General features: G+C 44.7%; 70 non-coding genes across 70 annotated transcripts; all 70 read right to left on the bottom strand.

Annotated features, from left to right (window-relative positions):
* Positions 1 to 32: 32 nt before the first annotated feature.
* On the bottom strand, positions 33 to 151 carry LOC144399642 (5S ribosomal RNA). The gene has a single exon (XR_013461788.1). It is a non-coding gene; the product is annotated as a 5S ribosomal RNA (ribosomal RNA).
* Positions 152 to 267: 116 nt separating this feature from the next.
* On the bottom strand, positions 268 to 386 carry LOC144399446 (5S ribosomal RNA). The gene has a single exon (XR_013461591.1). It is a non-coding gene; the product is annotated as a 5S ribosomal RNA (ribosomal RNA).
* Positions 387 to 503: 117 nt separating this feature from the next.
* LOC144398355 (5S ribosomal RNA) lies at positions 504 to 622 on the bottom strand. Its single transcript, XR_013460502.1, has one exon. It is a non-coding gene; the product is annotated as a 5S ribosomal RNA (ribosomal RNA).
* A 116-nt stretch (positions 623 to 738) lies between these two features.
* LOC144396994 (5S ribosomal RNA) lies at positions 739 to 857 on the bottom strand. Its single transcript, XR_013459140.1, has one exon. It is a non-coding gene; the product is annotated as a 5S ribosomal RNA (ribosomal RNA).
* A 116-nt stretch (positions 858 to 973) lies between these two features.
* LOC144397643 (5S ribosomal RNA) lies at positions 974 to 1092 on the bottom strand. Its single transcript, XR_013459788.1, has one exon. It is a non-coding gene; the product is annotated as a 5S ribosomal RNA (ribosomal RNA).
* Positions 1093 to 1209: 117 nt separating this feature from the next.
* LOC144404950 (5S ribosomal RNA) lies at positions 1210 to 1328 on the bottom strand. Its single transcript, XR_013466892.1, has one exon. It is a non-coding gene; the product is annotated as a 5S ribosomal RNA (ribosomal RNA).
* Positions 1329 to 1444: 116 nt separating this feature from the next.
* On the bottom strand, positions 1445 to 1563 carry LOC144396926 (5S ribosomal RNA). The gene has a single exon (XR_013459072.1). It is a non-coding gene; the product is annotated as a 5S ribosomal RNA (ribosomal RNA).
* Positions 1564 to 1680: 117 nt separating this feature from the next.
* Positions 1681 to 1799, bottom strand: LOC144397812 (5S ribosomal RNA). Its single transcript, XR_013459959.1, has one exon. It is a non-coding gene; the product is annotated as a 5S ribosomal RNA (ribosomal RNA).
* A 116-nt stretch (positions 1800 to 1915) lies between these two features.
* On the bottom strand, positions 1916 to 2034 carry LOC144390609 (5S ribosomal RNA). The gene has a single exon (XR_013454549.1). It is a non-coding gene; the product is annotated as a 5S ribosomal RNA (ribosomal RNA).
* Positions 2035 to 2151: 117 nt separating this feature from the next.
* On the bottom strand, positions 2152 to 2270 carry LOC144404949 (5S ribosomal RNA). Its single transcript, XR_013466891.1, has one exon. It is a non-coding gene; the product is annotated as a 5S ribosomal RNA (ribosomal RNA).
* A 116-nt stretch (positions 2271 to 2386) lies between these two features.
* LOC144396925 (5S ribosomal RNA) lies at positions 2387 to 2505 on the bottom strand. The gene has a single exon (XR_013459071.1). It is a non-coding gene; the product is annotated as a 5S ribosomal RNA (ribosomal RNA).
* Positions 2506 to 2622: 117 nt separating this feature from the next.
* On the bottom strand, positions 2623 to 2741 carry LOC144404948 (5S ribosomal RNA). The gene has a single exon (XR_013466890.1). It is a non-coding gene; the product is annotated as a 5S ribosomal RNA (ribosomal RNA).
* Positions 2742 to 2857: 116 nt separating this feature from the next.
* Positions 2858 to 2976, bottom strand: LOC144397773 (5S ribosomal RNA). The gene has a single exon (XR_013459920.1). It is a non-coding gene; the product is annotated as a 5S ribosomal RNA (ribosomal RNA).
* Positions 2977 to 3092: 116 nt separating this feature from the next.
* On the bottom strand, positions 3093 to 3211 carry LOC144404946 (5S ribosomal RNA). The gene has a single exon (XR_013466888.1). It is a non-coding gene; the product is annotated as a 5S ribosomal RNA (ribosomal RNA).
* A 117-nt stretch (positions 3212 to 3328) lies between these two features.
* LOC144399641 (5S ribosomal RNA) lies at positions 3329 to 3447 on the bottom strand. Its single transcript, XR_013461787.1, has one exon. It is a non-coding gene; the product is annotated as a 5S ribosomal RNA (ribosomal RNA).
* Positions 3448 to 3564: 117 nt separating this feature from the next.
* Positions 3565 to 3683, bottom strand: LOC144399353 (5S ribosomal RNA). The gene has a single exon (XR_013461498.1). It is a non-coding gene; the product is annotated as a 5S ribosomal RNA (ribosomal RNA).
* Positions 3684 to 3799: 116 nt separating this feature from the next.
* On the bottom strand, positions 3800 to 3918 carry LOC144404945 (5S ribosomal RNA). The gene has a single exon (XR_013466887.1). It is a non-coding gene; the product is annotated as a 5S ribosomal RNA (ribosomal RNA).
* A 117-nt stretch (positions 3919 to 4035) lies between these two features.
* Positions 4036 to 4154, bottom strand: LOC144397810 (5S ribosomal RNA). The gene has a single exon (XR_013459957.1). It is a non-coding gene; the product is annotated as a 5S ribosomal RNA (ribosomal RNA).
* Positions 4155 to 4270: 116 nt separating this feature from the next.
* On the bottom strand, positions 4271 to 4389 carry LOC144390598 (5S ribosomal RNA). The gene has a single exon (XR_013454548.1). It is a non-coding gene; the product is annotated as a 5S ribosomal RNA (ribosomal RNA).
* A 117-nt stretch (positions 4390 to 4506) lies between these two features.
* LOC144404944 (5S ribosomal RNA) lies at positions 4507 to 4625 on the bottom strand. Its single transcript, XR_013466886.1, has one exon. It is a non-coding gene; the product is annotated as a 5S ribosomal RNA (ribosomal RNA).
* Positions 4626 to 4741: 116 nt separating this feature from the next.
* On the bottom strand, positions 4742 to 4860 carry LOC144396924 (5S ribosomal RNA). The gene has a single exon (XR_013459070.1). It is a non-coding gene; the product is annotated as a 5S ribosomal RNA (ribosomal RNA).
* Positions 4861 to 4976: 116 nt separating this feature from the next.
* Positions 4977 to 5095, bottom strand: LOC144397772 (5S ribosomal RNA). Its single transcript, XR_013459919.1, has one exon. It is a non-coding gene; the product is annotated as a 5S ribosomal RNA (ribosomal RNA).
* A 116-nt stretch (positions 5096 to 5211) lies between these two features.
* LOC144397469 (5S ribosomal RNA) lies at positions 5212 to 5330 on the bottom strand. The gene has a single exon (XR_013459615.1). It is a non-coding gene; the product is annotated as a 5S ribosomal RNA (ribosomal RNA).
* Positions 5331 to 5446: 116 nt separating this feature from the next.
* On the bottom strand, positions 5447 to 5565 carry LOC144398794 (5S ribosomal RNA). Its single transcript, XR_013460941.1, has one exon. It is a non-coding gene; the product is annotated as a 5S ribosomal RNA (ribosomal RNA).
* A 117-nt stretch (positions 5566 to 5682) lies between these two features.
* LOC144400818 (5S ribosomal RNA) lies at positions 5683 to 5801 on the bottom strand. The gene has a single exon (XR_013462753.1). It is a non-coding gene; the product is annotated as a 5S ribosomal RNA (ribosomal RNA).
* A 116-nt stretch (positions 5802 to 5917) lies between these two features.
* LOC144390587 (5S ribosomal RNA) lies at positions 5918 to 6036 on the bottom strand. Its single transcript, XR_013454547.1, has one exon. It is a non-coding gene; the product is annotated as a 5S ribosomal RNA (ribosomal RNA).
* A 117-nt stretch (positions 6037 to 6153) lies between these two features.
* Positions 6154 to 6272, bottom strand: LOC144404943 (5S ribosomal RNA). Its single transcript, XR_013466885.1, has one exon. It is a non-coding gene; the product is annotated as a 5S ribosomal RNA (ribosomal RNA).
* Positions 6273 to 6388: 116 nt separating this feature from the next.
* On the bottom strand, positions 6389 to 6507 carry LOC144398407 (5S ribosomal RNA). Its single transcript, XR_013460554.1, has one exon. It is a non-coding gene; the product is annotated as a 5S ribosomal RNA (ribosomal RNA).
* A 117-nt stretch (positions 6508 to 6624) lies between these two features.
* On the bottom strand, positions 6625 to 6743 carry LOC144400817 (5S ribosomal RNA). The gene has a single exon (XR_013462752.1). It is a non-coding gene; the product is annotated as a 5S ribosomal RNA (ribosomal RNA).
* Positions 6744 to 6859: 116 nt separating this feature from the next.
* On the bottom strand, positions 6860 to 6978 carry LOC144398652 (5S ribosomal RNA). Its single transcript, XR_013460799.1, has one exon. It is a non-coding gene; the product is annotated as a 5S ribosomal RNA (ribosomal RNA).
* Positions 6979 to 7094: 116 nt separating this feature from the next.
* Positions 7095 to 7213, bottom strand: LOC144399530 (5S ribosomal RNA). Its single transcript, XR_013461676.1, has one exon. It is a non-coding gene; the product is annotated as a 5S ribosomal RNA (ribosomal RNA).
* Positions 7214 to 7330: 117 nt separating this feature from the next.
* Positions 7331 to 7449, bottom strand: LOC144400816 (5S ribosomal RNA). The gene has a single exon (XR_013462751.1). It is a non-coding gene; the product is annotated as a 5S ribosomal RNA (ribosomal RNA).
* Positions 7450 to 7565: 116 nt separating this feature from the next.
* On the bottom strand, positions 7566 to 7684 carry LOC144404942 (5S ribosomal RNA). Its single transcript, XR_013466884.1, has one exon. It is a non-coding gene; the product is annotated as a 5S ribosomal RNA (ribosomal RNA).
* Positions 7685 to 7800: 116 nt separating this feature from the next.
* On the bottom strand, positions 7801 to 7919 carry LOC144399529 (5S ribosomal RNA). The gene has a single exon (XR_013461675.1). It is a non-coding gene; the product is annotated as a 5S ribosomal RNA (ribosomal RNA).
* Positions 7920 to 8035: 116 nt separating this feature from the next.
* LOC144396923 (5S ribosomal RNA) lies at positions 8036 to 8154 on the bottom strand. Its single transcript, XR_013459069.1, has one exon. It is a non-coding gene; the product is annotated as a 5S ribosomal RNA (ribosomal RNA).
* A 116-nt stretch (positions 8155 to 8270) lies between these two features.
* On the bottom strand, positions 8271 to 8389 carry LOC144399122 (5S ribosomal RNA). The gene has a single exon (XR_013461267.1). It is a non-coding gene; the product is annotated as a 5S ribosomal RNA (ribosomal RNA).
* Positions 8390 to 8506: 117 nt separating this feature from the next.
* On the bottom strand, positions 8507 to 8625 carry LOC144399640 (5S ribosomal RNA). The gene has a single exon (XR_013461786.1). It is a non-coding gene; the product is annotated as a 5S ribosomal RNA (ribosomal RNA).
* Positions 8626 to 8741: 116 nt separating this feature from the next.
* On the bottom strand, positions 8742 to 8860 carry LOC144397503 (5S ribosomal RNA). The gene has a single exon (XR_013459649.1). It is a non-coding gene; the product is annotated as a 5S ribosomal RNA (ribosomal RNA).
* Positions 8861 to 8977: 117 nt separating this feature from the next.
* LOC144398354 (5S ribosomal RNA) lies at positions 8978 to 9096 on the bottom strand. Its single transcript, XR_013460501.1, has one exon. It is a non-coding gene; the product is annotated as a 5S ribosomal RNA (ribosomal RNA).
* Positions 9097 to 9212: 116 nt separating this feature from the next.
* On the bottom strand, positions 9213 to 9331 carry LOC144396993 (5S ribosomal RNA). The gene has a single exon (XR_013459139.1). It is a non-coding gene; the product is annotated as a 5S ribosomal RNA (ribosomal RNA).
* Positions 9332 to 9447: 116 nt separating this feature from the next.
* Positions 9448 to 9566, bottom strand: LOC144397642 (5S ribosomal RNA). Its single transcript, XR_013459787.1, has one exon. It is a non-coding gene; the product is annotated as a 5S ribosomal RNA (ribosomal RNA).
* A 117-nt stretch (positions 9567 to 9683) lies between these two features.
* LOC144404941 (5S ribosomal RNA) lies at positions 9684 to 9802 on the bottom strand. The gene has a single exon (XR_013466883.1). It is a non-coding gene; the product is annotated as a 5S ribosomal RNA (ribosomal RNA).
* A 116-nt stretch (positions 9803 to 9918) lies between these two features.
* LOC144396922 (5S ribosomal RNA) lies at positions 9919 to 10037 on the bottom strand. The gene has a single exon (XR_013459068.1). It is a non-coding gene; the product is annotated as a 5S ribosomal RNA (ribosomal RNA).
* Positions 10038 to 10154: 117 nt separating this feature from the next.
* On the bottom strand, positions 10155 to 10273 carry LOC144404940 (5S ribosomal RNA). The gene has a single exon (XR_013466882.1). It is a non-coding gene; the product is annotated as a 5S ribosomal RNA (ribosomal RNA).
* A 116-nt stretch (positions 10274 to 10389) lies between these two features.
* Positions 10390 to 10508, bottom strand: LOC144397771 (5S ribosomal RNA). The gene has a single exon (XR_013459918.1). It is a non-coding gene; the product is annotated as a 5S ribosomal RNA (ribosomal RNA).
* Positions 10509 to 10624: 116 nt separating this feature from the next.
* LOC144404939 (5S ribosomal RNA) lies at positions 10625 to 10743 on the bottom strand. Its single transcript, XR_013466881.1, has one exon. It is a non-coding gene; the product is annotated as a 5S ribosomal RNA (ribosomal RNA).
* Positions 10744 to 10860: 117 nt separating this feature from the next.
* On the bottom strand, positions 10861 to 10979 carry LOC144399639 (5S ribosomal RNA). The gene has a single exon (XR_013461785.1). It is a non-coding gene; the product is annotated as a 5S ribosomal RNA (ribosomal RNA).
* A 117-nt stretch (positions 10980 to 11096) lies between these two features.
* LOC144399352 (5S ribosomal RNA) lies at positions 11097 to 11215 on the bottom strand. Its single transcript, XR_013461497.1, has one exon. It is a non-coding gene; the product is annotated as a 5S ribosomal RNA (ribosomal RNA).
* A 116-nt stretch (positions 11216 to 11331) lies between these two features.
* On the bottom strand, positions 11332 to 11450 carry LOC144404938 (5S ribosomal RNA). The gene has a single exon (XR_013466880.1). It is a non-coding gene; the product is annotated as a 5S ribosomal RNA (ribosomal RNA).
* Positions 11451 to 11567: 117 nt separating this feature from the next.
* LOC144397809 (5S ribosomal RNA) lies at positions 11568 to 11686 on the bottom strand. The gene has a single exon (XR_013459956.1). It is a non-coding gene; the product is annotated as a 5S ribosomal RNA (ribosomal RNA).
* A 116-nt stretch (positions 11687 to 11802) lies between these two features.
* On the bottom strand, positions 11803 to 11921 carry LOC144390576 (5S ribosomal RNA). Its single transcript, XR_013454546.1, has one exon. It is a non-coding gene; the product is annotated as a 5S ribosomal RNA (ribosomal RNA).
* Positions 11922 to 12038: 117 nt separating this feature from the next.
* LOC144404937 (5S ribosomal RNA) lies at positions 12039 to 12157 on the bottom strand. The gene has a single exon (XR_013466879.1). It is a non-coding gene; the product is annotated as a 5S ribosomal RNA (ribosomal RNA).
* A 116-nt stretch (positions 12158 to 12273) lies between these two features.
* On the bottom strand, positions 12274 to 12392 carry LOC144396921 (5S ribosomal RNA). The gene has a single exon (XR_013459067.1). It is a non-coding gene; the product is annotated as a 5S ribosomal RNA (ribosomal RNA).
* A 116-nt stretch (positions 12393 to 12508) lies between these two features.
* Positions 12509 to 12627, bottom strand: LOC144397770 (5S ribosomal RNA). Its single transcript, XR_013459917.1, has one exon. It is a non-coding gene; the product is annotated as a 5S ribosomal RNA (ribosomal RNA).
* Positions 12628 to 12743: 116 nt separating this feature from the next.
* On the bottom strand, positions 12744 to 12862 carry LOC144397468 (5S ribosomal RNA). The gene has a single exon (XR_013459614.1). It is a non-coding gene; the product is annotated as a 5S ribosomal RNA (ribosomal RNA).
* A 116-nt stretch (positions 12863 to 12978) lies between these two features.
* LOC144390565 (5S ribosomal RNA) lies at positions 12979 to 13097 on the bottom strand. Its single transcript, XR_013454545.1, has one exon. It is a non-coding gene; the product is annotated as a 5S ribosomal RNA (ribosomal RNA).
* A 116-nt stretch (positions 13098 to 13213) lies between these two features.
* LOC144398793 (5S ribosomal RNA) lies at positions 13214 to 13332 on the bottom strand. Its single transcript, XR_013460940.1, has one exon. It is a non-coding gene; the product is annotated as a 5S ribosomal RNA (ribosomal RNA).
* A 117-nt stretch (positions 13333 to 13449) lies between these two features.
* On the bottom strand, positions 13450 to 13568 carry LOC144404935 (5S ribosomal RNA). Its single transcript, XR_013466877.1, has one exon. It is a non-coding gene; the product is annotated as a 5S ribosomal RNA (ribosomal RNA).
* Positions 13569 to 13684: 116 nt separating this feature from the next.
* LOC144397769 (5S ribosomal RNA) lies at positions 13685 to 13803 on the bottom strand. The gene has a single exon (XR_013459916.1). It is a non-coding gene; the product is annotated as a 5S ribosomal RNA (ribosomal RNA).
* A 116-nt stretch (positions 13804 to 13919) lies between these two features.
* LOC144404934 (5S ribosomal RNA) lies at positions 13920 to 14038 on the bottom strand. Its single transcript, XR_013466876.1, has one exon. It is a non-coding gene; the product is annotated as a 5S ribosomal RNA (ribosomal RNA).
* A 116-nt stretch (positions 14039 to 14154) lies between these two features.
* LOC144390554 (5S ribosomal RNA) lies at positions 14155 to 14273 on the bottom strand. The gene has a single exon (XR_013454544.1). It is a non-coding gene; the product is annotated as a 5S ribosomal RNA (ribosomal RNA).
* Positions 14274 to 14389: 116 nt separating this feature from the next.
* On the bottom strand, positions 14390 to 14508 carry LOC144396919 (5S ribosomal RNA). Its single transcript, XR_013459065.1, has one exon. It is a non-coding gene; the product is annotated as a 5S ribosomal RNA (ribosomal RNA).
* Positions 14509 to 14625: 117 nt separating this feature from the next.
* LOC144404933 (5S ribosomal RNA) lies at positions 14626 to 14744 on the bottom strand. Its single transcript, XR_013466875.1, has one exon. It is a non-coding gene; the product is annotated as a 5S ribosomal RNA (ribosomal RNA).
* Positions 14745 to 14860: 116 nt separating this feature from the next.
* Positions 14861 to 14979, bottom strand: LOC144397768 (5S ribosomal RNA). Its single transcript, XR_013459915.1, has one exon. It is a non-coding gene; the product is annotated as a 5S ribosomal RNA (ribosomal RNA).
* Positions 14980 to 15095: 116 nt separating this feature from the next.
* Positions 15096 to 15214, bottom strand: LOC144396918 (5S ribosomal RNA). Its single transcript, XR_013459064.1, has one exon. It is a non-coding gene; the product is annotated as a 5S ribosomal RNA (ribosomal RNA).
* A 116-nt stretch (positions 15215 to 15330) lies between these two features.
* On the bottom strand, positions 15331 to 15449 carry LOC144390543 (5S ribosomal RNA). Its single transcript, XR_013454543.1, has one exon. It is a non-coding gene; the product is annotated as a 5S ribosomal RNA (ribosomal RNA).
* Positions 15450 to 15565: 116 nt separating this feature from the next.
* Positions 15566 to 15684, bottom strand: LOC144397766 (5S ribosomal RNA). Its single transcript, XR_013459913.1, has one exon. It is a non-coding gene; the product is annotated as a 5S ribosomal RNA (ribosomal RNA).
* Positions 15685 to 15800: 116 nt separating this feature from the next.
* Positions 15801 to 15919, bottom strand: LOC144397467 (5S ribosomal RNA). The gene has a single exon (XR_013459613.1). It is a non-coding gene; the product is annotated as a 5S ribosomal RNA (ribosomal RNA).
* A 116-nt stretch (positions 15920 to 16035) lies between these two features.
* Positions 16036 to 16154, bottom strand: LOC144390532 (5S ribosomal RNA). The gene has a single exon (XR_013454542.1). It is a non-coding gene; the product is annotated as a 5S ribosomal RNA (ribosomal RNA).
* A 116-nt stretch (positions 16155 to 16270) lies between these two features.
* Positions 16271 to 16389, bottom strand: LOC144399445 (5S ribosomal RNA). The gene has a single exon (XR_013461590.1). It is a non-coding gene; the product is annotated as a 5S ribosomal RNA (ribosomal RNA).
* Positions 16390 to 16422: the final 33 nt, after the last annotated feature.

Here is a 16422-nt window from a genome sequence, read left to right as displayed (position 1 = left end):
TTCTCGATTTCTTCCAGAGAGAGAAATGAAAAAGCTTACGGCACCTGGGATTCCCAGGCGGTCTTCCATCCAAGTACTAACCAGGCCCTACTCTGCTTAGCTTCTGAGATGAGACGAGATCAGGCGGAGCCAGAGAGGTATGGCCGTAAGCAACTGTATGTCCTCTACCTAATCTTTTAAAATGTGTCAAAGGTTTTGTAGTTTTGACAATGAAATGGAGTCACTTTCTAAGGCCTTCTCTGTGTCTTTTACAGATCGAAATGAAAAAGCTTACAGCACATGGGATTCCCAGGCGGTCTTCCATCCAAGTACTAACCAGGCCCTACTCTGCTTAGCTTCTGAGATCAGACGAGATCAGGCGGAGCCAGAGAGGTATGGCCATAAGCAACTGTATGTCCTCTTCCTAATCTTTTAAAATGTGTCAAAGGTTTTGGAGTTTTGATAATGAAAAAGGAGTCACTTTCTAATGCCTTCTCGATTTCTTCCAGAGAGAGAAATGAAAAAGCTCACGGCACCTGGGACTCCCAGGCGGTCTTCCATCCAAGTGCTAACCAGGCCCTACTCTGCTTAGCTTCTGAGATCTGACGAGATCAGGCGGAGCCAGAGAGGTATGGCCGTAAGCAACTGTATGTCCTCTACCTAATCTTTTAAAATGTGTCAAAGGTTTTGTAGTTTTGACAATGAAATGGAGTCACTTTCTAAGGCGTTCTCTGTGTCTTTTACAGATAGAAATGAAAAAGCTTACGGCACCTGGGATTCCCAGGCGGTCTTCCATCCAAGTACTAACCAGGCCCTACTCTGCTTAGCTTCTGAGGTCAGACGAGATCAGGCGGAGCCAGAGAGGTATGGCCGTAAGCAACTGTATGTCCTCTACCTAATCTTTTAAAATGTGTCAAAGGTTTTGGAGTTTTGACAATGAAATGGAGTCACTTTCTAAGTTCTTCTCTGTGTCTTTTACAGATCGAAATGAAAAAGCTTACAGCACCTGGGATTCCCAGGCGGTCTTCCATCCAAGTACTAACCAGGCCCTACTCTGCTTAGCTTCTGAGATCTGACGAGATCAGGCAGAGCCAGAGAGGTATGGCCGTAAGCAACTGTATGTCCTCTTCCTAATATTTTAAAATGTGTCAAAGGTTTTGGAGTTTAGATAATGAAAAAGGAGTCACTTTCTAATGCCTTCTCGATTTCTTCCAGAGAGAGAAATGAAAAAGCTTACGGCACCTGGGATTCCCAGGCGGTCTTCCATCCAAGTACTAACCAGGCCCTACTCTGCTTAGCTTCTGAGATCAGACGAGATCAGGCGGAGCCAGAGAGGTATGGCCGTAAGCAACTGTATGTCCTCTACCTAATCTTTTAAAATGTGTCAAAGGTTTTGTAGTTTTGACAATTAAATGGAGTCACTTTCTAAGGCCTTCTCTGTGTCTTTTACAGATCGAAATGAAAAAGCTTACAGCACCTGGGATTCCCAGGCGGTCTTCCATCCAAGTACTAACCAGGCCCTACTCTGCTTAGCTTCTGAGATCAGACGAGATCAGGCGGAGCCAGAGAGGTATGGCCGTAAGCAACTGTATGTCCTCTTCCTAATCTTTTAAAATGTGTCAAAGGTTTTGGAGTTTTGATAATGAAAAAGGAGTCACTTTCTAAGGCCTTCTCGATTTCTTCCAGAGAGAGAAATGAAAAAGCTTACGGCACCTGGGATTCCCAGGCGGTGTTCCATCCAAGTACTAACCAGGCCCTACTCTGCTTAGCTTCTGAGATCAGACGAGATCAGGCGGAGCCAGAGAGGTATGGCCGTAAGCAACTGTATGTCCTCTACCTAATCTTTTAAAATGTGTCAAAGGTTTTGGAGTTTTGACAATGAAATGGAGTCACTTTCTAAGTTCTTCTCTGTGTCTTTTACAGATCGAAATGAAAAAGCTTACAGCACCTGGGATTCCCAGGCGGTCTTCCATCCAAGTACTAACCAGGCCCTACTCTGCTTAGCTTCTGAGATCTGACGAGATCAGGCGGAGCCAGAGAGGTATGGCCGTAAGCAACTGTATGTCCTCTTCCTAATATTTTAAAATGTGTCAAAGGTTTTGGAGTTTAGATAATGAAAAAGGAGTCACTTTCTAATGCCTTCTCGATTTCTTCCAGAGAGAGAAATGAAAAAGCTTACGGCACCTGGGATTCCCAGGCGGTCTTCCATCCAAGTACTAACCAGGCCCTACTCTGCTTAGCTTCTGAGATCAGACGAGATCAGGCGGAGCCAGAGAGGTATGGCCGTAAGCAACTGTATGTCCTCTACCTAATCTTTTAAAATGTGTCAAAGGTTTTGTAGTTTTGACAATTAAATGGAGTCACTTTCTAAGGCCTTCTCTGTGTCTTTTACAGATCGAAATGAAAAAGCTTACAGCACCTGGGATTCCCAGGCGGTCTTCCATCCAAGTACTAACCAGGCCCTACTCTGCTTAGCTTCTGAGATCAGACGAGATCAGGCGGAGCCAGAGAGGTATGGCCGTAAGCAACTGTATGTCCTCTTCCTAATATTTTAAAATGTGTCAAAGGTTTTGGAGTTTAGATAATGAAAAAGGAGTCACTTTCTAATGCCTTCTCGATTTCTTCCAGAGAGAGAAATGAAAAAGCTTACGGCACCTGGGATTCCCAGGCGGTCTTCCATCCAAGTACTAACCAGGCCCTACTCTGCTTAGCTTCTGAGATCAGACGAGATCAGGCGGAGCCAGAGAGGTATGGCCGTAAGCAACTGTATGTCCTCTACCTAATCTTTTAAAATGTGTCAAAGGTTTTGTAGTTTTGACAATGAAATGGAGTCACTTTCTAAGGCCTTCTCTGTGTCTTTTACAGATAGAAATGAAAAAGCTTACGGCACCTGGGATTCCCAGGCGGGCTTCCATCCAAGTACTAACCAGGCCCTACTCTGCTTAGCTTCTGAGATCTGACGAGATCAGGCGGAGCCAGAGAGGTATGGCCGTAAGCAACTGTATGTCCTCTACCTAATCTTTTAAAATGTGTCAAAGGTTTTGTAGTTTTGACAATGAAATGGAGTCACTTTCTAAGGCGTTCTCTGTGTCTTTTACAGATAGAAATGAAAAAGCTTACGGCACCTGGGATTCCCAGGCGGTCTTCCATCCAAGTACTAACCAGGCCCTACTCTGCTTAGCTTCTGAGATCAGACGAGATCAGGCGGAGCCAGAGAGGTATGGCCGTAAGCAACTGTATGTCCTCTTCCTAATCTTTTAAAATGTGTCAAAGGTTTTGGAGTTTTGATAATGAAAATGGAGTCACTTTCTAAGGCCTTCTCGATTTCTTCCAGAGAGAGAAATGAAAAAGCTTACGGCACCTGGGATTCCCAGGCGGTCTTCCATCCAAGTACTAACCAGGCCCTACTCTGCTTAGCTTCTGAGATGAGACGAGATCAGGCGGAGCCAGAGAGGTATGGCCGTAAGCAACTGTATGTCCTCTACCTAATCTTTTAAAATGTGTCAAAGGTTTTGGAGTTTTGATAATGAAAAAGGAGTCACTTTCTAATGCCTTCTCGATTTCTTCCAGAGAGAGACATGAAAAAGCACACGGCACCTGGGACTCCCAGGCGGTCTTCCATCCAAGTGCTAACCAGGCCCTACTCTGCTTAGCTTCTGAGATCTGACGAGATCAGGCGGAGCCAGAGAGGTATGGCCGTAAGCAACTGTATGTCCTCTACCTAATCTTTTAAAATGTGTCAAAGGTTTTGTAGTTTTGACAATGAAATGGAGTCACTTTCTAAGGCGTTCTCTGTGTCTTTTACAGATAGAAATGAAAAAGCTTACGGCACCTGGGATTCCCAGGCGGTCTTCCATCCAAGTACTAACCAGGCCCTACTCTGCTTAGCTTCTGAGATCAGACGAGATCAGGCGGAGCCAGAGAGGTATGGCCGTAAGCAACTGTATGTCCTCTTCCTAATCTTTTAAAATGTGTCAAAGGTTTTGGAGTTTTGATAATGAAAAAGGAGTCACTTTCTAAGGCCTTCTCGATTTCTTCCAGAGAGAGAAATGAAAAAGCTTACGGCACCTGGGATTCCCAGGCGGTGTTCCATCCAAGTACTAACCAGGCCCTACTCTGCTTAGCTTCTGAGATCAGACGAGATCAGGCGGAGCCAGAGAGGTATGGCCGTAAGCAACTGTATGTCCTCTACCTAATCTTTTAAAATGTGTCAAAGGTTTTGGAGTTTTGACAATGAAATGGAGTCACTTTCTAAGTTCTTCTCTGTGTCTTTTACAGATCGAAATGAAAAAGCTTACAGCACCTGGGATTCCCAGGCGGTCTTCCATCCAAGTACTAACCAGGCCCTACTCTGCTTAGCTTCTGAGATCTGACGAGATCAGGCGGAGCCAGAGAGGTATGGCCGTAAGCAACTGTATGTCCTCTTCCTAATATTTTAAAATGTGTCAAAGGTTTTGGAGTTTAGATAATGAAAAAGGAGTCACTTTCTAATGCCTTCTCGATTTCTTCCAGAGAGAGAAATGAAAAAGCTTACGGCACCTGGGATTCCCAGGCGGTCTTCCATCCAAGTACTAACCAGGCCCTACTCTGCTTAGCTTCTGAGATCAGACGAGATCAGGCGGAGCCAGAGAGGTATGGCCGTAAGCAACTGTATGTCCTCTACCTAATCTTTTAAAATGTGTCAAAGGTTTTGTAGTTTTGACAATTAAATGGAGTCACTTTCTAAGGCCTTCTCTGTGTCTTTTACAGATCGAAATGAAAAAGCTTACAGCACCTGGGATTCCCAGGCGGTCTTCCATCCAAGTACTAACCAGGCCCTACTCTGCTTAGCTTCTGAGATCAGACGAGATCAGGCGGAGCCAGAGAGGTATGGCCGTAAGCAACTGTATGTCCTCTTCCTAATCTTTTAAAATGTGTCAAAGGTTTTGGAGTTTTGACAATGAAATGGAGTCACTTTCTAAGGCCTTCTCTGTGTCTTTTACAGATAGAAATGAAAAAGCTTACGGCACCTGGGATTCCCAGGCGGGCTTCCATCCAAGTACTAACCAGGCCCTACTCTGCTTAGCTTCTGAGATCTGACGAGATCAGGCGGAGCCAGAGAGGTATGGCCGTAAGCAACTGTATGTCCTCTACCTAATCTTTTAAAATGTGTCAAAGGTTTTGTAGTTTTGACAATGAAATGGAGTCACTTTCTAAGGCGTTCTCTGTGTCTTTTACAGATAGAAATGAAAAAGCTTACGGCACCTGGGATTCCCAGGCGGTCTTCCATCCAAGTACTAACCAGGCCCTACTCTGCTTAGCTTCTGAGATCAGACGAGATCAGGCAGAGCCAGAGAGGTATGGCCGTAAGCAACTGTATGTCCTCTACCTAATCTTTTAAAATGTGTCAAAGGTTTTGGAGTTTTGACAATGAAATGGAGTCACTTTCTAAGTTCTTCTCTGTGTCTTTTACAGATCGAAATGAAAAAGCTTACAGCACCTGGGATTCCCAGGCGGTCTTCCATCCAAGTACTAAGCAGGCCCTACTCTGCTTAGCTTCTGAGATCAGACGAGATCAGGCGGAGCCAGAGAGGTATGGCCGTAAGCAACTGTATGTCCTCTTCCTAATATTTTAAAATGTGTCAAAGGTTTTGGAGTTTAGATAATGAAAAAGGAGTCACTTTCTAATGCCTTCTCGATTTCTTCCAGAGAGAGAAATGAAAAAGCTTACGGCACCTGGGATTCCCAGGCGGTCTTCCATCCAAGTACTAACCAGGCCCTACTCTGCTTAGCTTCTGAGATCTGACGAGATCAGGCGGAGCCAGAGAGGTATGGCCGTAAGCAACTGTATGTCCTCTACCTAATCTTTTAAAATGTGTCAAAGGTTTTGTAGTTTTGACAATGAAATGGAGTCACTTTCTAAGTTCTTCTCTGTGTCTTTTACAGATCGAAATGAAAAAGCTTACAGCACCTGGGATTCCCAGGCGGTCTTCCATCCAAGTACTAACCAGGCCCTACTCTGCTTAGCTTCTGAGATCTGACGAGATCAGGCGGAGCCAGAGAGGTATGGCCGTAAGCAACTGTATGTACTCTTCCTAATATTTTAAAATGTGTCAAAGGTTTTGGAGTTTAGATAATGAAAAAGGAGTCACTTTCTAATGCCTTCTCGATTTCTTCCAGAGAGAGAAATGAAAAAGCTTACGGCACCTGGGATTCCCAGGCGGTCTTCCATCCAAGTACTAACCAGGCCCTACTCTGCTTAGCTTCTGAGATCAGACGAGATCAGGCGGAGCCAGAGAGGTATGGCCGTAAGCAACTGTATGTCCTCTACCTAATCTTTTAAAATGTGTCAAAGGTTTTGTAGTTTTGACAATTAAATGGAGTCACTTTCTAAGGCCTTCTCTGTGTCTTTTACAGATCGAAATGAAAAAGCTTACAGCACCTGGGATTCCCAGGCGGTCTTCCATCCAAGTACTAACCAGGCCCTACTCTGCTTAGCTTTTGAGATCAGACGAGATCAGGCGGAGCCAGAGAGGTATGGCCGTAAGCAACTGTATGTCCTCTTCCTAATCTTTTAAAATGTGTCAAAGGTTTTGGAGTTTTGATAATGAAAAAGGAGTCACTTTCTAATGCTTTCTCGATTTCTTCCAGAGAGAGAAATGAAAAAGCTTACGGCACCTGGGATTCCCAGGCGGTCTTCCATCCAAGTACTAACCAGGCCCTACTCTGCTTAGCTTCTGAGATCTGACGAGATCAGGCGGAGCCAGAGAGGTATGGCCGTAAGCAACTGTATGTCCTCTACCTAATCTTTTAATATGTGTCAAAGGTTTTGTAGTTTTGACAATTAAATGGAGTCACTTTCTAAGGCCTTCTCTGTGTCTTTTACAGATAGAAATGAAAAAGCGTACAGCACCTGGGATTCCCAGGCGGTCTTCCATCCAAGTACTAACCAGGCCCTACTCTGCTTAGCTTCTGAGATCAGACGAGATCAGGCGGAGCCAGAGAGGTATGGCCGTAAGCAACTGTATGTCCTCTACCTAATCTTTTAAAATGTGTCAAAGGTTTTGTAGTTTTGACAATGAAATGGAGTCACTTTCTAATGTCTTCTCGATTTCTTCCAGAGAGAGAAATGAAAAAGCTTACGGCACCTGGGATTCCCAGGCGGGCTTCCATCCAAGTACTAACCAGGCCCTACTCTGCTTAGCTTATGAGATCTGACGAGATCAGGCGGAGCCAGAGAGGTATGGCCGTAAGCGACTGTATGTCCTCTTCCTAATCTTTTAAAATGTGTCAAAGGTTTTGGAGTTTTGATAATGAAAAAGGAGTCACTTTCTAATGCTTTCTCGATTTCTTCCAGAGAGAGAAATGAAAAAGCTTACGGCACCTGGGATTCCCAGGCGGTCTTCCATCCAAGTACTAACCAGGCCCTACTCTGCTTAGCTTCTGAGATCTGACGAGATCAGGCGGAGCCAGAGAGGTATGGCCGTAAGCAACTGTATGTCCTCTACCTAATCTTTTAATATGTGTCAAAGGTTTTGTAGTTTTGACAATTAAATGGAGTCACTTTCTAAGGCCTTCTCTGTGTCTTTTACAGATAGAAATGAAAAAGCTTACGGCACCTGGGATTCCCAGGCGGTCTTCCATCCAAGTACTAACCAGGCCCTACTCTGCTTAGCTTCTGAGATCAGACGAGATCAGGCGGAGCCAGAGAGGTATGGCCGTAAGCAACTGTATGTCCTCTACCTAATCTTTTAAAATGTGTCAAAGGTTTTGTAGTTTTGACAATGAAATGGAGTCACTTTCTAATGTCTTCTCGATTTCTTCCAGAGAGAGAAATGAAAAAGCTTACGGCACCTGGGATTCCCAGGCGGGCTTCCATCCAAGTACTAACCAGGCCCTACTCTGCTTAGCTTATGAGATCTGACGAGATCAGGCGGAGCCAGAGAGGTATGGCCGTAAGCGACTGTACGTCCTCTACCTAATCTTTTAAAATGTGTCAAAGGTTTTGTAGTTTTGACAATTAAATGGAGTCACTTTCTAAGGCCTTCTCTGTGTCTTTTACAGATCGAAATGAAAAAGCTTACAGCACCTGGGATTCCCAGGCGGTCTTCCATCCAAGTACTAACCAGGCCCTACTCTGCTTAGCTTCTGAGATCAGACGAGATCAGGCGGAGCCAGAGAGGTATGGCCGTAAGCAACTGTATGTCCTCTACCTAATCTTTTAAAATGTGTCAAAGGTTTTGTAGTTTTGACAATTAAATGGAGTCACTTTCTAAGGCCTTCTCTGTGTCTTTTACAGATCGAAATGAAAAAGCTTACAGCACATGGGATTCCCAGGCGGTCTTCCATCCAAGTACTAACCAGGCCCTACTCTGCTTAGCTTCTGAGATCAGACGAGATCAGGCGGAGCCAGAGAGGTATGGCCGTAAGCAACTGTATGTCCTCTTCCTAATCTTTTAAAATGTGTCAAAGGTTTTGGAGTTTTGATAATGAAAATGGAGTCACTTTCTAAGGCCTTCTCGATTTCTTCCAGAGAGAGAAATGAAAAAGCTTACGGCACCTGGGATTCCCAGGCGGTCTTCCATCCAAGTACTAACCAGGCCCTACTCTGCTTAGCTTCTGAGATGAGACGAGATCAGGCGGAGCCAGAGAGGTATGGCCGTAAGCAACTGTATGTCCTCTACCTAATCTTTTAAAATGTGTCAAAGGTTTTGTAGTTTTGACAATGAAATGGAGTCACTTTCTAAGGCCTTCTCTGTGTCTTTTACAGATCGAAATGAAAAAGCTTACAGCACCTGGGATTCCCAGGCGGTCTTCCATCCAAGTACTAACCAGGCCCTACTCTGCTTAGCTTCTGAGATCAGACGAGATCAGGCGGAGCCAGAGAGGTATGGCCATAAGCAACTGTATGTCCTCTTCCTAATCTTTTAAAATGTGTCAAAGGTTTTGGAGTTTTGATAATGAAAAAGGAGTCACTTTCTAATGCCTTCTCGATTTCTTCCAGAGAGAGAAATGAAAAAGCTCACGGCACCTGGGACTCCCAGGCGGTCTTCCATCCAAGTGCTAACCAGGCCCTACTCTGCTTAGCTTCTGAGATCTGACGAGATCAGGCGGAGCCAGAGAGGTATGGCCGTAAGCAACTGTATGTCCTCTACCTAATCTTTTAAAATGTGTCAAAGGTTTTGTAGTTTTGACAATGAAATGGAGTCACTTTCTAAGGCCTTCTCTGTGTCTTTTACAGATAGAAATGAAAAAGCTTACGGCACCTGGGATTCCCAGGCGGTCTTCCATCCAAGTACTAACCAGGCCCTACTCTGCTTAGCTTCTGAGGTCAGACGAGATCAGGCGGAGCCAGAGAGGTATGGCCGTAAGCAACTGTATGTCCTCTACCTAATCTTTTAAAATGTGTCAAAGGTTTTGGAGTTTTGACAATGAAATGGAGTCACTTTCTAAGTTCTTCTCTGTGTCTTTTACAGATCGAAATGAAAAAGCTTACAGCACCTGGGATTCCCAGGCGGTCTTCCATCCAAGTACTAACCAGGCCCTACTCTGCTTAGCTTCTGAGATCTGACGAGATCAGGCAGAGCCAGAGAGGTATGGCCGTAAGCAACTGTATGTCCTCTTCCTAATATTTTAAAATGTGTCAAAGGTTTTGGAGTTTAGATAATGAAAAAGGAGTCACTTTCTAATGCCTTCTCGATTTCTTCCAGAGAGAGAAATGAAAAAGCTTACGGCACCTGGGATTCCCAGGCGGTCTTCCATCCAAGTACTAACCAGGCCCTACTCTGCTTAGCTTCTGAGATCAGACGAGATCAGGCGGAGCCAGAGAGGTATGGCCGTAAGCAACTGTATGTCCTCTACCTAATCTTTTAAAATGTGTCAAAGGTTTTGTAGTTTTGACAATTAAATGGAGTCACTTTCTAAGGCCTTCTCTGTGTCTTTTACAGATCGAAATGAAAAAGCTTACAGCACCTGGGATTCCCAGGCGGTCTTCCATCCAAGTACTAACCAGGCCCTACTCTGCTTAGCTTCTGAGATCAGACGAGATCAGGCGGAGCCAGAGAGGTATGGCCGTAAGCAACTGTATGTCCTCTTCCTAATATTTTAAAATGTGTCAAAGGTTTTGGAGTTTAGATAATGAAAAAGGAGTCACTTTCTAATGCCTTCTCGATTTCTTCCAGAGAGAGAAATGAAAAAGCTTACGGCACCTGGGATTCCCAGGCGGTCTTCCATCCAAGTACTAACCAGGCCCTACTCTGCTTAGCTTCTGAGATCAGACGAGATCAGGCGGAGCCAGAGAGGTATGGCCGTAAGCAACTGTATGTCCTCTACCTAATCTTTTAAAATGTGTCAAAGGTTTTGTAGTTTTGACAATGAAATGGAGTCACTTTCTAAGGCCTTCTCTGTGTCTTTTACAGATAGAAATGAAAAAGCTTACGGCACCTGGGATTCCCAGGCGGGCTTCCATCCAAGTACTAACCAGGCCCTACTCTGCTTAGCTTCTGAGATCTGACGAGATCAGGCGGAGCCAGAGAGGTATGGCCGTAAGCAACTGTATGTCCTCTACCTAATCTTTTAAAATGTGTCAAAGGTTTTGTAGTTTTGACAATGAAATGGAGTCACTTTCTAAGGCGTTCTCTGTGTCTTTTACAGATAGAAATGAAAAAGCTTACGGCACCTGGGATTCCCAGGCGGTCTTCCATCCAAGTACTAACCAGGCCCTACTCTGCTTAGCTTCTGAGATCAGACGAGATCAGGCGGAGCCAGAGAGGTATGGCCGTAAGCAACTGTATGTCCTCTTCCTAATCTTTTAAAATGTGTCAAAGGTTTTGGAGTTTTGATAATGAAAATGGAGTCACTTTCTAAGGCCTTCTCGATTTCTTCCAGAGAGAGAAATGAAAAAGCTTACGGCACCTGGGATTCCCAGGCGGTCTTCCATCCAAGTACTAACCAGGCCCTACTCTGCTTAGCTTCTGAGATGAGACGAGATCAGGCGGAGCCAGAGAGGTATGGCCGTAAGCAACTGTATGTCCTCTACCTAATCTTTTAAAATGTGTCAAAGGTTTTGGAGTTTTGATAATGAAAAAGGAGTCACTTTCTAATGCCTTCTCGATTTCTTCCAGAGAGAGACATGAAAAAGCACACGGCACCTGGGACTCCCAGGCGGTCTTCCATCCAAGTGCTAACCAGGCCCTACTCTGCTTAGCTTCTGAGATCTGACGAGATCAGGCGGAGCCAGAGAGGTATGGCCGTAAGCAACTGTATGTCCTCTACCTAATCTTTTAAAATGTGTCAAAGGTTTTGTAGTTTTGACAATGAAATGGAGTCACTTTCTAAGGCGTTCTCTGTGTCTTTTACAGATAGAAATGAAAAAGCTTACGGCACCTGGGATTCCCAGGCGGTCTTCCATCCAAGTACTAACCAGGCCCTACTCTGCTTAGCTTCTGAGATCAGACGAGATCAGGCGGAGCCAGAGAGGTATGGCCGTAAGCAACTGTATGTCCTCTTCCTAATCTTTTAAAATGTGTCAAAGGTTTTGGAGTTTTGATAATGAAAAAGGAGTCACTTTCTAAGGCCTTCTCGATTTCTTCCAGAGAGAGAAATGAAAAAGCTTACGGCACCTGGGATTCCCAGGCGGTGTTCCATCCAAGTACTAACCAGGCCCTACTCTGCTTAGCTTCTGAGATCAGACGAGATCAGGCGGAGCCAGAGAGGTATGGCCGTAAGCAACTGTATGTCCTCTACCTAATCTTTTAAAATGTGTCAAAGGTTTTGGAGTTTTGACAATGAAATGGAGTCACTTTCTAAGTTCTTCTCTGTGTCTTTTACAGATCGAAATGAAAAAGCTTACAGCACCTGGGATTCCCAGGCGGTCTTCCATCCAAGTACTAACCAGGCCCTACTCTGCTTAGCTTCTGAGATCTGACGAGATCAGGCGGAGCCAGAGAGGTATGGCCGTAAGCAACTGTATGTCCTCTTCCTAATATTTTAAAATGTGTCAAAGGTTTTGGAGTTTAGATAATGAAAAAGGAGTCACTTTCTAATGCCTTCTCGATTTCTTCCAGAGAGAGAAATGAAAAAGCTTACGGCACCTGGGATTCCCAGGCGGTCTTCCATCCAAGTACTAACCAGGCCCTACTCTGCTTAGCTTCTGAGATCAGACGAGATCAGGCGGAGCCAGAGAGGTATGGCCGTAAGCAACTGTATGTCCTCTACCTAATCTTTTAAAATGTGTCAAAGGTTTTGTAGTTTTGACAATTAAATGGAGTCACTTTCTAAGGCCTTCTCTGTGTCTTTTACAGATCGAAATGAAAAAGCTTACAGCACCTGGGATTCCCAGGCGGTCTTCCATCCAAGTACTAACCAGGCCCTACTCTGCTTAGCTTCTGAGATCAGACGAGATCAGGCGGAGCCAGAGAGGTATGGCCGTAAGCAACTGTATGTCCTCTTCCTAATCTTTTAAAATGTGTCAAAGGTTTTGGAGTTTTGACAATGAAATGGAGTCACTTTCTAAGGCCTTCTCTGTGTCTTTTACAGATAGAAATGAAAAAGCTTACGGCACCTGGGATTCCCAGGCGGGCTTCCATCCAAGTACTAACCAGGCCCTACTCTGCTTAGCTTCTGAGATCTGACGAGATCAGGCGGAGCCAGAGAGGTATGGCCGTAAGCAACTGTATGTCCTCTACCTAATCTTTTAAAATGTGTCAAAGGTTTTGTAGTTTTGACAATGAAATGGAGTCACTTTCTAAGGCGTTCTCTGTGTCTTTTACAGATAGAAATGAAAAAGCTTACGGCACCTGGGATTCCCAGGCGGTCTTCCATCCAAGTACTAACCAGGCCCTACTCTGCTTAGCTTCTGAGATCAGACGAGATCAGGCAGAGCCAGAGAGGTATGGCCGTAAGCAACTGTATGTCCTCTACCTAATCTTTTAAAATGTGTCAAAGGTTTTGGAGTTTTGACAATGAAATGGAGTCACTTTCTAAGTTCTTCTCTGTGTCTTTTACAGATCGAAATGAAAAAGCTTACAGCACCTGGGATTCCCAGGCGGTCTTCCATCCAAGTACTAACCAGGCCCTACTCTGCTTAGCTTCTGAGATCTGACGAGATCAGGCGGAGCCAGAGAGGTATGGCCGTAAGCAACTGTATGTCCTCTACCTAATCTTTTAAAATGTGTCAAAGGTTTTGGAGTTTTGACAATGAAATGGAGTCACTTTCTAAGTTCTTCTCTGTGTCTTTTACAGATCGAAATGAAAAAGCTTACAGCACCTGGGATTCCCAGGCGGTCTTCCATCCAAGTACTAAGCAGGCCCTACTCTGCTTAGCTTCTGAGATCAGACGAGATCAGGCGGAGCCAGAGAGGTATGGCCGTAAGCAACTGTATGTCCTCTTCCTAATATTTTAAAATGTGTCAAAGGTTTTGGAGTTTAGATAATGAAAAAGGAGTCACTTTCTAATGCCTTCTCGATTTCTTCCAGAGAGAGAAATGAAAAAGCTTACGGCACCTGGGATTCCCAGGCGGTCTTCCATCCAAGTACTAACCAGGCCCTACTCTGCTTAGCTTCTGAGATCAGACGAGATCAGGCGGAGCCAGAGAGGTATGGCCGTAAGCAACTGTATGTCCTCTACCTAATCTTTTAAAATGTGTCAAAGGTTTTGTAGTTTTGACAATGAAATGGAGTCACTTTCTAAGGCCTTCTCTGTGTCTTTTACAGATAGAAATGAAAAAGCTTACGGCACCTGGGATTCCCAGGCGGGCTTCCATCCAAGTACTAACCAGGCCCTACTCTGCTTAGCTTCTGAGATCTGACGAGATCAGGCGGAGCCAGAGAGGTATGGCCGTAAGCAACTGTATGTCCTCTACCTAATCTTTTAAAATGTGTCAAAGGTTTTGTAGTTTTGACAATGAAATGGAGTCACTTTCTAAGGCGTTCTCTGTGTCTTTTACAGATAGAAATGAAAAAGCTTACGGCACCTGGGATTCCCAGGCGGTCTTCCATCCAAGTACTAACCAGGCCCTACTCTGCTTAGCTTCTGAGATCAGACGAGATCAGGCGGAGCCAGAGAGGTATGGCCGTAAGCAACTGTATGTCCTCTACCTAATCTTTTAAAATGTGTCAAAGGTTTTGGAGTTTTGACAATGAAATGGAGTCACTTTCTAAGTTCTTCTCTGTGTCTTTTACAGATCGAAATGAAAAAGCTTACAGCACCTGGGATTCCCAGGCGGTCTTCCATCCAAGTACTAACCAGGCCCTACTCTGCTTAGCTTCTGAGATCTGACGAGATCAGGCGGAGCCAGAGAGGTATGGCCGTAAGCAACTGTATGTCCTCTACCTAATCTTTTAAAATGTGTCAAAGGTTTTGGAGTTTTGACAATGAAATGGAGTCACTTTCTAAGTTCTTCTCTGTGTCTTTTACAGATCGAAATGAAAAAGCTTACAGCACCTGGGATTCCCAGGCGGTCTTCCATCCAAGTACTAACCAGGCCCTACTCTGCTTAGCTTCTGAGATCAGACGAGATCAGGCGGAGCCAGAGAGGTATGGCCGTAAGCAACTGTATGTCCTCTTCCTAATATTTTAAAATGTGTCAAAGGTTTTGGAGTTTAGATAATGAAAAAGGAGTCACTTTCTAATGCCTTCTCGATTTCTTCCAGAGAGAGAAATGAAAAAGCTTACGGCACCTGGGATTCCCAGGCGGTCTTCCATCCAAGTACTAACCAGGCCCTACTCTGCTTAGCTTCTGAGATCAGACGAGATCAGGCGGAGCCAGAGAGGTATGGCCGTAAGCAACTGTATGTCCTCTTCCTAATATTTTAAAATGTGTCAAAGGTTTTGTAGTTTTGACAATGAAATGGAGTCACTTTCTAAGGCCTTCTCTGTGTCTTTTACAGATAGAAATGAAAAAGCTTACGGCACCTGGGATTCCCAGGCGGGCTTCCATCCAAGTACTAACCAGGCCCTACTCTGCTTAGCTTCTGAGATCTGACGAGATCAGGCGGAGCCAGAGAGGTATGGCCGTAAGCAACTGTATGTCCTCTACCTAATCTTTTAAAATGTGTCAAAGGGTTTGTAGTTTTGACAATTAAATGGAGTCACTTTCTAAGGCCTTCTCTGTGTCTTTTACAGATCGAAATGAAAAAGCTTACAGCACCTGGGATTCCCAGGCGGTCTTCCATCCAAGTACTAACCAGGCCCTACTCTGCTTAGCTTCTGAGATCAGACGAGATCAGGCGGAGCCAGAGAGGTATGGCCGTAAGCAACTGTATGTCCTCTACCTAATCTTTTAAAATGTGTCAAAGGGTTTGTAGTTTTGAAAATTAAATGGAGTCACTTTCTAAGGCCTTCTCTGTGTCTTTTACAGATCGAAATGAAAAAGCTTACAGCACCTGGGATTCCCAGGCGGTCTTCCATCCAAGTACTAACCAGGCCCTACTCTGCTTAGCTTCTGAGATCTGACGAGATCAGGCGGAGCCAGAGAGGTATGGCCGTAAGCAACTGTATGTCCTCTACCTAATCTTTTAAAATGTGTCAAAGGTTTTGTAGTTTTGACAATGAAATGGAGTCACTTTCTAAGGCCTTCTCTGTGTCTTTTACAGATAGAAATGAAAAAGCTTACGGCACCTGGGATTCCCAGGCGGGCTTCCATCCAAGTACTAACCAGGCCCTACTCTGCTTAGCTTCTGAGATCTGACGAGATCAGGCGGAGCCAGAGAGGTATGGCCGTAAGCAACTGTATGTCCTCTACCTAATCTTTTAAAATGTGTCAAAGGTTTTGTAGTTTTGACAATGAAATGGAGTCACTTTCTAAGGCGTTCTCTGTGTCTTTTACAGATAGAAATGAAAAAGCTTACGGCACCTGGGATTCCCAGGCGGTCTTCCATCCAAGTACTAACCAGGCCCTACTCTGCTTAGCTTCTGAGATCAGACGAGATCAGGCAGAGCCAGAGAGGTATGGCCGTAAGCAACTGTATGTCCTCTACCTAATCTTTTAAAATGTGTCAAAGGTTTTGGAGTTTTGACAATGAAATGGAGTCACTTTCTAAGTTCTTCTCTGTGTCTTTTACAGATCGAAATGAAAAAGCTTACAGCACCTGGGATTCCCAGGCGGTCTTCCATCCAAGTACTAACCAGGCCCTACTCTGCTTAGCTTCTGAGATCTGACGAGATCAGGCGGAGCCAGAGAGGTATGGCCGTAAGCAACTGTATGTCCTCTACCTAATCTTTTAATATGTGTCAAAGGTTTTGTAGTTTTGACAATTAAATGGAGTCACTTTCTAAGGCCTTCTCTGTGTCTTTTACAGATCGAAATGAAAAAGCTTACAGCACATGGGATTCCCAGGCGGTCTTCCATCCAAGTACTAACCAGGCCCTACTCTGCTTAGCTTCTGAGATCAGACGAGATCAGGCGGAGCCAGAGAGGTATGGCCATAAGCAACTGTATGTCCTCTTCCTAATCTTTTAAAATG

The sequence above is a fragment of the Gasterosteus aculeatus genome, chromosome 2 (assembly GCF_964276395.1).
Source record: "Gasterosteus aculeatus chromosome 2, fGasAcu3.hap1.1, whole genome shotgun sequence".
Taxonomy (NCBI): Eukaryota; Metazoa; Chordata; class Actinopteri; order Perciformes; family Gasterosteidae; genus Gasterosteus; species Gasterosteus aculeatus.
Note: the sequence above shows the minus strand (reverse complement) of the source record. Positions and strands in the feature narration are given on the sequence as shown.